This window comes from Rhipicephalus microplus, unplaced genomic scaffold, assembly GCF_043290135.1.
Source record: "Rhipicephalus microplus isolate Deutch F79 unplaced genomic scaffold, USDA_Rmic scaffold_124, whole genome shotgun sequence".
In the NCBI taxonomy this organism is placed as follows: domain Eukaryota; kingdom Metazoa; phylum Arthropoda; class Arachnida; order Ixodida; family Ixodidae; genus Rhipicephalus; species Rhipicephalus microplus.
The window spans coordinates 647,501-660,000 of NW_027464696.1; the positions used below are offsets into that span (position 1 = coordinate 647,501).

The window sequence follows — 12,500 nt, forward strand, 5'->3', positions numbered from 1 at the left end:
GCGCCAAGTACGGAAGGAACGGCGCGGAGAGGGCTCGAGACAAAGCTCGACCCTAAACCGCGCCAAGTACGGAGGGAACAGCGCGGCTAAGGGCTCGAAACAAACCCTAAACCGCGCCAAGTACGGAGGGAACAGCGCGGCTAAGGGCTCGAAACAAACCCTAAACCGCGCCAAGTACGGAAGGAACGGCGCGGAGAGGGCTCGAGACAAAGCTCGACCCTAAACCGCGCCAAGTACGGAGGGAACAGCGCGGCTAAGGGCTCGAAACAAACCCTGAACCGCGCCAAGTACGAAAGGAACGGCGCGCAGTAGGGGTTTAAAACAAAGCTGGTCCCAAAATCGCGCCAAGTACGAAAGGAACAGCGCGGTCGAGACTCGGAAGAAAAAGCTTTCAAAGTGTCGTAGCACGATGCACACTGCTGTTCGTGTGGAACAAACGTGACTACCGTGCTGTACGGTGGAGTTCTGTGCGCAAAAGCGGCGCGTGTGTTTCTAAGCACCACAGCGTTGTGTCAAAAAAGAGGTGCCTGAGAGAAACGCATGCGACTGCCGTGCTTTGCGGCATAGCACCGTGCGCAAAAACGGTGCGCATGCAAGAGGTGTCAGAGCTAGCGAACTTGTGCCACGAGCAACAGGTCACTAAAAGCCTATAGATGACGGTGTTGGAGGAAAAGAAAAATATCGAGAAAGCACTGCGGTGTGCCGTGCGTAGGGACGGGCGCGCGTGCCACATGCCGCCGAAATATGGGTGTCGGAGAAAACAGAGTGCCGCGCGTAACGAGGGGCGCGCGTGTTACAGAGAGATATGCCCAAACGCATGAAAGTGTACGCAGGTGTCCTAAGGCAGTTTTTTTTTTTTTCCTCATTTTGATGTCGCCCCGGCTGACGCGGTTTTCGTTTTTCCGTGCCGCCCCGGCTGACGCAGTTTTTGCGCCGCCCCGGCTGACGCGGTTTTTGCGCCGCCCCGGCTGACGCGGTTTTCGCGCCGCCCCGGCTGACGCGGTTTTCGCGCCGCCCCGGCTGACGCGGTTTTTGCGTCGCCCCGGCTGACGCGGTTCGGACTTTGCACTTTTTGGCTCACCCCGGCTGGCGGCCCACTCACTCGATCGCCAGGTCTGTTTGCCCCGGTGGTTCCACCGCCAGGCTTAAGCGCGAACTTTTTTTGTTTGTTTTCTTTTGATTAAGCGCAAGCTTTTTTCTTTGTTTTCTTTTGATTAAGCGCGGGCTTTTTTCTTTGTTTTTTTTTTATTTCGCCCCGGCAGACGCGGTTTTTGCGCCGCCCCGGCTGACGCGGTTTTTGCCGCCCCGGCTGACGCAGTTCGGACTTAGCACTTTTCGGCTGTGCCTGGCTGGCGGCCCACTCACTCGATCGCCATGTCTGTTTGCCACAGTTTTCCCGGTGGTGCCGCACCCGGGCTCGCCCCGGCTGACGCAGTTTTCGCGCCGCCCCGGCTGACGCGGTTTCGTGCCGCCCCGGCAGACGCGGTTTTCGCGCCGCCCCGGCTGACGCGGTTTCGTGCCGCCCCGGCAGACGCAGTTCGGACTTAGCACTTTTCGGCTGTGCCTGGCTGGCGGCCCACTCACTCAATCGCCATGTCTGTTTGCCACAGTTTTCCCGGTGGTGCCGCACCCGGGCTCGCCCCGGCTGACGCAGTTTTCGCGCCGCCCCGGCTGACGCGGTTTCGTGCCGCCCCGGCAGACGCGGTTTTCGCGCCGCCCCGGCTGACGCGGTTTCGTGCCGCCCCGGCAGACGCAGTTCGGACTTAGCACTTTTCGGCTGTGCCTGGCTGGCGGCCCACTCACTCGATCGCCATGTCTGTTTGCCACAGTTTTCCCGGTGGTGCCGCACCCGGGCTCGCCCCGGCAGACGCGTTTTTTTTTTTCTTTCGCCCCGGCTGACGCAGTTTTCGCGCCGCCCCGGCTGACGCGGTTTCGTGCCGCCCCGGCAGACGCGGTTTTTTGCGCCGCCCCGGCTGACGCGGTTTTTGCCGCCCCGGCTGACGCAGTTCGGACTTAGCACTTTTCGGCTGTGCCTGGCTGGCGGCCCACTCACTCGATCGCCATGTCTGTTTGCCACAGTTTTCCCGGTGGTGCCGCACCCGGGCTCGCCCCGGCTGACGCAGTTTTCGCGCCGCCCCGGCTGACGCGGTTTCGTGCCGCCCCGGCAGACGCGGTTTTCGCGCCGCCCCGGCTGACGCGGTTTCGTGCCGCCCCGGCAGACGCAGTTCGGACTTAGCACTTTTCGGCTGTGCCTGGCTGGCGGCCCACTCACTCGATCGCCATGTCTGTTTGCCACAGTTTTCCCGGTGGTGCCGCACCCGGGCTCGCCCCGGCTGACGCAGTTTTCGCGCCGCCCCGGCTGACGCGGTTTCGTGCCGCCCCGGCAGACGCGGTTTTCGCGCCGCCCCGGCTGACGCGGTTTCGTGCCGCCCCGGCAGACGCAGTTCGGACTTAGCACTTTTCGGCTGAGCCTGGCTGGTGGCCCACTCACTCGATCGCCATGTCTGTTAGCCACAGTTTTCCCGGTGGTGCCGCACCCGGGCTCGCCCCGGCTGACGCAGTTTTCGCGCCGCCCCGGCAGACGCGGTTTCGTGCCGCCCCGGCAGACGCGGTTTTCGCGCCGCCCCGGCTGACGCGGTTTCGTGCCGCCCCGGCAGACGCAGTTCGGACTTAGCACTTTTCGGCTGAGCCTGGCTGGTGGCCCACTCACTCGATCGCCATGTCTGTTTGCCACAGTTTTCCCGGTGGTGCCGCACCCGGGCTCGCCCCGGCAGACGCGTTTTTTTTTTCTTTCGCCCCGGCTGACGCAGTTTTCGCGCCGCCCCGGCTGACGCGGTTTCTTGCCGCCCCGGCAGACGCGGTTTTTTTGCGCCGCCCCGGCTGACGCGGTTTTTGCCGCCCCGGCTGACGCAGTTCGGACTTGGCACTTTTTGGCTGAGCCTGGCTGGTGGCCCACTCACTCGATCGCCATGTCTGTTAGCCACAGTTTTCCCGGTGGTGCCGCACCCGGGCTCGCCCCGGCTGACGCAGTTTTCGCGCCGCCCCGGCAGACGCGGTTTTCGCGCCGCCCCGGCTGACGCGGTTTTTGCCGCCCCGGCTGACGCAGTTCGGACTTGGCACTTTTTGGGCTGAGCCTGGCTGGCGGCCCACTCACTCGATCGCCATGTCTGTTTGCCACAGTCTTCCCGGTGGTGCCGCACCCGGGCTCGCCCCGGCAGACGCGTTTTTTTTTTCCTTCGCCCCGGCAGACGTGGTTCCCCCCCCCCCTCCGTCTTTCTTTTTGTTTTTTTTTTCGCCGCGGCTGAAGTGGATTTTTCGGTGCCTCGACGCCCCGGTAGTCGCGGTTTTTCCGTTTCCGCACGGCCCCGGCTGACGCTGCTCGGTCACAGTCGCCTTTTGTGAGGATTGCAGACTTCTTGAGCGCGGGTGTTTTTTTTTTGTTGTTGTTGTTGTTTTATTACGCATTCGCTCCAGCAGACGCTGTTTAGACTTTTTGTTTCCTCTTTTATCCTGCGACGAGGTGACGAGGTTTATTCGGTGCCCCGCCGCCCCGGCTGAAGTGATTTTTCCTGTCCCGTGCCGCCCCGGCTGACGCGGTTGGGACTTCGCGTTTGTTCGGCCGCCACGGGTTTTGGCGCACTCGCTCGGTTGCTTGTTGTTGCCACTTGTTGCGAACCCAGGTTTCTTGAGCGAGCGCGGGCGTTTTTTCTTCCTTTCTTTCTTTGTTCTATGTGTTAGCGAATCGGCCTTTAATATCACACGAGGACTCACAACCAACAATTTTCAGTTTGAAGTGTAAAAAATCTGCAGGTGTTGACGTAACTGACTTGCCCCGTACCCTTGAGTACATCCATGAAGTTCTCGTAGTACTACTAAATCGCATTATTCCAAGTGGAGAAATTCCCATAAACTTGCAAACCTCTACACGAAAATCGGTGCGCGTGATAAAGTTGAAAATTATCGTCCGATATCAAATGTGCCTTCTATAACACAAATTCTAGGAAAAAAAAAAAAAAACACTTGTTCGCCGTTTTCTGCGCCGTGACTGGCAGCACTCCGGCGAAGCGAAACGGGGTCGATTCGAGCACGATATCGGCGTCTTTCGACGTGCTCGCCGGCGACCGTCGCACGAGTACGTCGCACGAGCGCGTCTGCCGGGGCGCCGTTTGCGAAGCCGACGCAAAAGTGGGAACCGCCGCTCGGATGATCGCCGCTTTCGGCAGAGTGAGTGTTGGCACTCCGGGGAAGCGAAACAGCGTGAATGCGCCCACGAAATCGGCGTATTTTGAAGTGCCCGCCGGCGACCGTCGCACGAGTACGGTAAACCGCGTCAGCCGGGGCGTAGTTCGGGACGCCGACGAAAAAGTGGGAAGCGCAACTCGGATCTTCGCCGTTTTTGCAGGAGTGAGTGGCGGCCCTCCTGCGAGACCAAGAAGCATCGATTCGTGCACGAATTCGGCGCCTTTCGACGTGATCGCCGGCGACCGTCGCTCGAGTAGGGCAAACCGCGTCTGCCGGGGCGGGCTTCGGGACGCCGATGCGAAAGTGGGAAACGCTGCTCGGATGTTCGCCGTTTTTGGCCGAGTGAGTGCTGGCACTCGGGCGAAGCCAAACGGGGCCGATTACGGCACGATATCGGCGTCTTTCGACGTGCCCGGCGGCGACCGTCGCACGAGTACGGTAAACCGCGTCAGCCCGGGCGGAGTTCGGGACGCCGATGCGAAAGTGGAGAACGCCGCTCGGATCTTCGCCGTTTTTGGAGGAGTGAGTGGCGGCACTCCGGAGAAGCCAAGGAGCGCCAATTAGCGCACGATATCGGCGTCTTTCGACGCGCTCGCCGGCGACCGTCGAACGAGTAGGGCAAACCGCGTCTGCCGGGGCGGGGTTTACGACGCCGACGCAAAAGTGGGAACCGCCGCTCGGATGTTGGCCGTTTTTGGCAGAGTGAGTGCTGGCACACCGGCGACGCGAAAGAGCGCGAAAGCGCCCACGAAAGTGGCGTATTTGGACGTGCTTGACGGCGACCGCTGCAGGAGTACGAAAAACCACGTCAGCCGGGGCGAGCGACCCACGGCGGTCTGGGTGCTTATCGCTGCTATTATAGGGGCACCCCGGCAGACGCAGAAAAAAAAAATTTTTTTTCGACCTTCTTTTTTGCTGGTCGAGCTCGGGTAACCCAGGTCGCAATGGGAGCCGCGCACGAAAGCGGCGTCGCGAGACGCGTTCGCGGTCGCTAGTCGCACGAGCTCGGCAACCGCGTCAGCCGGCGCGGAGTTCGGGATGCCGACGGCTAAGTGGGTACCGCTGCTCGGATGTTCGCCGTTTTTGGCCGAGTGAGTGCTGGCACTCCGGCGAAGCGAAACGGGGCCGATTCGGGCACGATATCGGCGTATTTCGACGTGCTCGCCGGCGACCGTCGCACGAGTACGGCAAAGCGCGTCTGCCGGGGCGAGGTTTGCGATGCCGACGAAAAAGTGGGAAGCGCCGCTCGGATCTTCGCCGTTTTTGCAGGAGTGAGTGGCGGCCCTCCTGCGAGACCAAGAAGCATCGACTCGCGCACGATATCGGTGTCTTTCGACGTGCCCGCCGGCCACCGCCGCACGAGTACGGCAAACCGCGTATGCCGGGGCGGGGTTGGCGACGCCGACGCAAAAGTGGCAACCGCCACTAGGATGTTCGCCGTTTTTGGCAGAGTGAGTGCTGGCACACCGGCGACGCGAAAGAGCGCGAAAGCGCCCACGAAAGTGGCGTATTTGGACGTGCTTGACGGCGACCGCTGCAGGAGTACGAAAAACCACGTCAGCCGGGGCGAGCGACCCACGGCGGTCTGGGTGCTTATCGCTGCTATTATAGGGGCACCCCGGCAGACGCAGAAAAAAAAAATTTTTTTTCGACCTTCTTTTTTGCTGGTCGAGCTCGGGTAACCCAGGTCGCAATGGGAGCCGCGCACGAAAGCGGCGTCGCGAGACGCGTTCGCGGTCGCTAGTCGCACGAGCTCGGCAACCGCGTCAGCCGGCGCGGAGTTCGGGATGCCGACGGCTAAGTGGGTACCGCTGCTCGGATGTTCGCCGTTTTTGGCCGAGTGAGTGCTGGCACTCCGGCGAAGCGAAACGGGGCCGATTCGGGCACGATATCGGCGTATTTCGACGTGCTCGCCGGCGACCGTCGCACGAGTACGGCAAAGCGCGTCTGCCGGGGCGAGGTTTGCGATGCCGACGAAAAAGTGGGAAGCGCCGCTCGGATCTTCGCCGTTTTTGCAGGAGTGAGTGGCGGCCCTCCTGCGAGACCAAGAAGCATCGACTCGCGCACGATATCGGTGTCTTTCGACGTGCCCGCCGGCCACCGCCGCACGAGTACGGCAAACCGCGTATGCCGGGGCGGGGTTGGCGACGCCGACGCAAAAGTGGGAACCGCCACTAGGATGTTCGCCGTTTTTGGCAGAGTGAGTGCTGGCACTCCGGCGAAGCGAAAGAGCGCGAATGCGCCCACGAAAGTGGCGTGTTTGGACGTGCTTGACGACGACCACCGCAGGAAAACGAAAAACCACGTCAGCCGGGGCGAGCGACCCATGGCGGTCTGGGTGCTTATCGCTGCTATTATAGGGGCACCCCGGCAGACGCAAAAAAAAAAAAAAATTTTTTTTCGACATTCTTTCTTGCTCGTCGACCTCGGGTGACCCAGGTCGCAGTGGGAGCCGCGCACGAAAGCGGCGTCGCGAGACGGCTTCGCGGTCGCTAGTCGCACGAGCTCGGCAACCGCGTCTGCCGGGGCGGAGTTCGGGACGCCGACGGCTAAGTGGGAACCGCCGCTCGGATGTTCGCCGTTTGTGGCCGAGTGAGTGCTGGCACTCCGGCGAAGCCAAACGGGGCCGATTCCGGCACGATATCGGCGTCTTTCTACGTGCTCGCCGGCGACCGTCGCACGAGTACGGCAAAGTGCGTCTGCCGGGGCGGGGTTTGCGACGCGTACGCAATAGTGAGAACCGTCGCTCGGATGTTCGTCGTCTTTCGCCGAGCCAGTGCTGGCACTCCGGCGAAGCCGAACGGAGCCGATTCGGGCACGATATCGGCGTCTTTCCACGTGCTCGCCGGCGACCGTCGCACGAGTACGGTAAACCGCGTCAGCCGGGGCGGAGTTCGGGACGCCGATGCGAAAGTGGGAAGCGCCGCTCGGATCTTCGCCGTTTTTGGAGGAGTCAGTGGCGGCACTCCGGTGAAGCCAAGGTGCGCCAATTCGCGCACGATATCGGCGTCTTTCGACGTGCCCGCCGGCCACCGTCGCACGAGTACGGCAAACCTCGTCTGCCGGGGCGGGGTTTGCGACGCCGACGCAAAAGTGGGAACCGCCGCTCGGATGTTCGCCGTTTTTGGCAGAGTGAGTGCTGGCACTCCGGCGAAGCGAAAGAGCGTGAATGCGCCCACGAAAGTAGCGTATTTGGACGTGCTTGACGGCGACCGCCGCAGGAGTACGAAAAACCACGTCAGCCGGGGCGAGCGACCCACGGCGGTCTGGGTGCTTATCGCTGCTATTATAGGGGCACCCCGGCAGACGCAGAAAGAAAAAAAAAAAAAATGGGGACATGGCGTGCGTCACCGTGCGGCTTCGCAGCGTTGCCGAAGTCGCCGAGCCCTTCGACTGAGCCGAACGGCGGACAGGGAACGTTGGTCGGCCGTTCTAACCTGTCGGTGCCACGCCGAGACGTCGTTAAGGAAAACCGCGTCGTGGGCCTCTACGACGCCGTCGAGTCGTTGTACGTTTGGTGTCCAGCGTGTCGGCGGCGAGTAGCGGACACGTCGTTCACGACTTCGGTCTTTCGCAGTCGACGCGAACTTGCGGAGAGTCGTGGTGCCTCACGTTTTCGGCAGAAACCGCGGCGGAATTTTCCCGTGCGTGCGCGCACGACCTCGGTGCTGTGCCGTCAGCGTAGTGTTGCACAAACTCGTGGCCTACCCAAGGTGCGGTACGTTTGCGGCCGTATCCTCGGTGGGAATTTCGTGAGTAGGGTCGCAAATTCTACGACCTCGGCGGGTTTGAGAGCGACGTAGACTTGTGGCACGCTCAACGTGCCACACGTTTCGGGGCACACCCGCGGTGAAATTTTCTCGAGTACGCTCGTATTAGTGCCCAAGGAGGTCTGGGTACTTATCGCTGCTATTATGTGGGGGTTCTCGTGAGCGGCGTACGCGAAAGCGACCGGGTGTCTGATATGCGGCGGGCTTCGGCCTCGTCAAGCGTGTCCTCGGGTCTGCTCCAGGGGAATCCACGGCAGTCGTCTGCAGCCTCATCCGCTTGATGCGTTAGGGGCTGGTTGTCGGACGGTGCCGTTTTACCACGATATCGAGGTGTGTTCCGTGTCGTCCTCGGGCGATTCAGATGCGAAAGCGCCGAAGACGCGGGCGTGACCCGTCGTCTGGCGGCTTTGCAGTCTCGGCTCCGTTGCTAGTTCCGGCCGGTCCACCGACAGTGCAGCGGGCTTGGGCAACCCGCACGGCGCGACCGAGTCGATGCAACGAAAAAGAGCGAGCATGAACGTGCTTCTTGCCGCACGGCTCCCACTCGTCTTTCGGGAAGGTTGTGCCGTAGCGAGCTCGAACGCCGTCATCTCGGAGTGCAAAATAAGCGTGTTGGGGCGCCTGAAGGTGGCCTCCGCCGCACACAGACTGCGTCCGGCCCGCCGAAGGCGAGGACGGACGCGCAGTCGAACGATTACCTGGTTGATCCTGCCAGTAATCATATGCTTGTCTCAAAGATTAAGCCATGCATGTCTAAGTACATGCCGAAATAAGGCGAAACCGCGAATGGCTCATTAAATCAGTTATGGTTCCTTAGATCGTTTCTTCCTACTTGGATAACTGTGGCAATTCTAGAGCTAATACATGCAGTGAGCCTGGAGCCCTTTGGGTAACGGGTGCTTTTATTAGACCAAGATCGATCGGGTTTCGGCCCGTATTGTGTGGTGACTCTGGATAACTTTGTGCTGATCGCATGGCCACGAGCCGGCGACGTTTCTTTCAAGTGTCTGCCTTATCAACTTTCGATGGTAGGTTACTTGCTTACCATGGTTGTTACGGGTAACGGAGAATCAGGGTTCGATTCCGGAGAGGGAGCCTGAGAAACGGCTACCACATCCAAGGAAGGCAGCAGGCGCGCAAATTACCCACTCCCGGCACGGGGAGGTAGTGACGAAAAATAACAATACGGGACTCTTTTGAGGCCCCGTAATTGAAATGAGTACACTCTAAATCCTTTAACGAGGATCAATTGGAGGGCAAGTCTGGTGCCAGCAGCCGCGGTAATTCCAGCTCCAATAGCGTATACTAAAGCTGCTGCGGTTAAAAAGCTCGTAGTTGGATCTCAGTTCCAGACGAGTAGTGCATCTACCCGATGCGACGGCTCGGACTGAACATCATGCCGGTTCTTTCTTGGTGCACTTCATTGTGTGCCTCGAGATGGCCGGTGCTTTTACTTTGAAAAAATTAGAGTGCTCAACGCAGGCGAGTCGCCTGAATAAACTTGCATGGAATAATAGAACAAGACCTCGTTTCTGTTCTGTTGGTTTTTGGAATACGAGGTAATGATTAAGAGGGACGGACGGGGGCATTCGTATTGCGGCGCTAGAGGTGAAATTCTTGGACCGTCGCAAGACGAACTACTGCGAAAGCATTTGCCAAGAATGTTTTCATTGATCAAGAACGAAAGTCAGAGGTTCGAAGGCGATCAGATACCGCCCTAGTTCTGACCATAAACGATGCCAACCAGCGATCCGCCTGAGTTACTCAAATGACTCGGCGGGCAGCTTCCGGGAAACCAAAGTATTTGGGTTCCGGGGGAAGTATGGTTGCAAAGCTGAAACTTAAAGGAATTGACGGAAGGGCACCACCAGGAGTGGAGCCTGCGGCTTAATTTGACTCAACACGGGAAAACTTACCCGGCCCGGACACTGGGAGGATTGACAGATTGAGAGCTCTTTCTTGATTCGGTGGATGGTGGTGCATGGCCGTTCTTAGTTGGTGGAGCGATTTGTCTGGTTAATTCCGATAACGAACGAGACTCTAGCCTATTAAATAGGTGCGGGGTTCCCAGCACCTTACAACCTTCTTAGAGGGACAAGCGGCTCCTAGCCGCACGAAACAGAGCAATAACAGGTCTGTGATGCCCTTAGATGTCCGGGGCCGCACGCGCGCTACACTGAAGGAAGCAGCGTGTCTTTATCCCTGTCTGAAAAGACTGGGTAACCCGTGGAACTTCTTTCGTGATTGGGATAGGGGCTTGCAATTGTTCCCCTTGAACGAGGAATTCCCAGTAAGCGCGAGTCATAAGCTCGCGTTGATTACGTCCCTGCCCTTTGTACACACCGCCCGTCGCTACTACCGATTGAATGATTTAGTGAGGTCTTCGGACCGATGTCCGGCGCGGCCTTTCGGTTGCGCCGGTCTGTTGGAAAGATGACCAAACTTGATCATTTAGAGGAAGTAAAAGTCGTAACAAGGTTTCCGTAGGTGAACCTGCGGAAGGATCATTAACGGATTGTGAAGGGTGAGCGCCTCAGCTGCGTCTGCGCCCGACACTTTCTGCCGCTGACCCCGTTTGGACGCGGGGTCGGCTTTTCCCCACGGGGCTGCCTGAATGTGGAGCGGCACCCCGTGACAAATTGTTGCGCCCAGCGGACGCCAACACCGCGACCTTGGACGGTCGGCCAGGTGGCGGACGCGGGTACAAACGGCGCAACGCACTCATAGGTCGGCTTTCGACCCGCCACTGCACCGTGGCTCGAAGCGCTCGAAATGCGCGACCCGACCGCTGCGGGACCGCCTAGTACTGTAAACAGGAGCGGCGGAGCGCGAACGGCGAGTCGTGGTTACGTCGGTAGAAGGCGAGGCTGCGCGTTCCCGAAACGCCAGCCGAGTGCCCTCCCGACCGTTCGAGCGTGCAAGAACGAGACCCGACAATCGCGCGGCGACTGCCAAGTACGAGAGGAACGGCACAAGCGTCGGCGGTCGGTCAAGGAACTGGCGATGTGACGGGTCCGCTGTGCACCAGTGCATACCGTCCCGCCGTCCGCGGCAAGCGCCTCCGCGTCCTCGGGTGACGGAGGCTGCCGGTCGGTTCTTGCAGGCGAGGGATCTCGCTGGCACCGGTTCGCGTTGACGCGCGGCCGGTCATGGCACGGCGATGCGACGGCCGAGGTGCGCAGTACTCGATGGAGGAACCGCACGCTCCGATGACCGTCCCGCCCTCCGCGGCGTATGCGTACCGACCGTAATGGTTGCAGCAGCGCCGGCCGGCTTTTGAATTCGCCACACGAAACACGGTGCGAGATCGCGGTTAGGGGAGCGTCGACGTTGCCAGGCGTTTTGCTTGCTGCCGAGGGAAAGGCGGCACGGCCACGTCGCGCTCGTCGCGATTAGCGGGTCTGCGCGCTTTGGGAAGGTGCCGCAACGACTTGCCGAAAGAGGAAGCACGGAAGAACGAGGGACTTGGACGTCCCGACAATTGAACGCACTTGCGGCCAGGCCCTTGCTGGCTTCGTTCTTCCGCCTCGAGTAGGCTCGTACGCGGCTCCGGCGCCGAAAGTGGTCCTTGGCACCGACTTCGGTGGACGTGGGAAGTGCCGCGCAAGTACGGCGCGCCTGGCTCCACCTGTTGGCTAAAGTAGGCAGCCGGATCGGCATTTTGGTGTGCGGTGGCAAACCGTGGATGCGAAAAAAGCTTGTGCGATTTCGTGGAACAAAAAGCGGGGGTCCCCCTTTTTATGCGGAGGAGACCGACCCGCCTGCCGTGGTGAACCGCGACGCCACGGTAAAAACGGGAGAGGCTTGTCGATGGGACCGTGCATCCCGCGCTCCACGGAGGCCGGGAGGCGGCCGCCCGAGGAAATGTGTAGCCGTCGAGGCCCGCATCTGCGTGCACTCTTATCCAAATGGGTGTACCGCAGGCATTTTCTGGTTAGGCGGGCCAATGAGAGCGAGCACACAACGATACCTACGGGTCCGGCTTGGAGAACCGGCTTCGACGCCTCCCGAGTATTTATAGAGGGGTGGACCACGAAAGCACTCGCAAGTAGCGAAAGCGAAACGCCGTCCGAAACACACCGTTTGCTCGATTTGCGGCAGCCGAAAAAGGCGCGGCAGAGTTTTGGAGTCCAAGCGTGCGCTGAAAAGCGCCCTTCTTGGCCACTGTTTGGCCGAGTGCCAGAAACGTTTGGTTTTGACTGTACGGAATTGAACAAACACTTTTTCACGACTCTAAGCGGTGGATCACTCGGTTCTCGGGTCGATGAAGAACGCAGCCAGCTGCGAGACTTGGTGTGAATTGCAGGACACACTGAGCACTGATTCTTTGAACGCACATTGCGGCCTTGGGTCTTCCCTTGGCTTCGTCTGTCTGAGGGTCGGATCACATATCAAGAGAGCCTTCGGCGCACAAGGGAACGTGAGCCGTCGACTCGTTTTGACCGCGTCGGCAACACGGACAGCACGCTGAACACCTCACAGCGAGCG

General features: G+C 60.2%; 2 non-coding genes across 2 annotated transcripts; both read left to right on the forward strand.

Annotated features, from left to right (window-relative positions):
* The first annotated feature begins 8,707 nt into the window (after positions 1 to 8,707).
* On the forward strand, positions 8,708 to 10,522 carry LOC142790734 (small subunit ribosomal RNA). Its single transcript, XR_012889726.1, has one exon. It is a non-coding gene; the product is annotated as a small subunit ribosomal RNA (ribosomal RNA).
* Positions 10,523 to 12,241: 1,719 nt separating this feature from the next.
* Positions 12,242 to 12,394, forward strand: LOC142790796 (5.8S ribosomal RNA). Its single transcript, XR_012889775.1, has one exon. It is a non-coding gene; the product is annotated as a 5.8S ribosomal RNA (ribosomal RNA).
* The last annotated feature ends 106 nt before the right edge of the window (positions 12,395 to 12,500 follow it).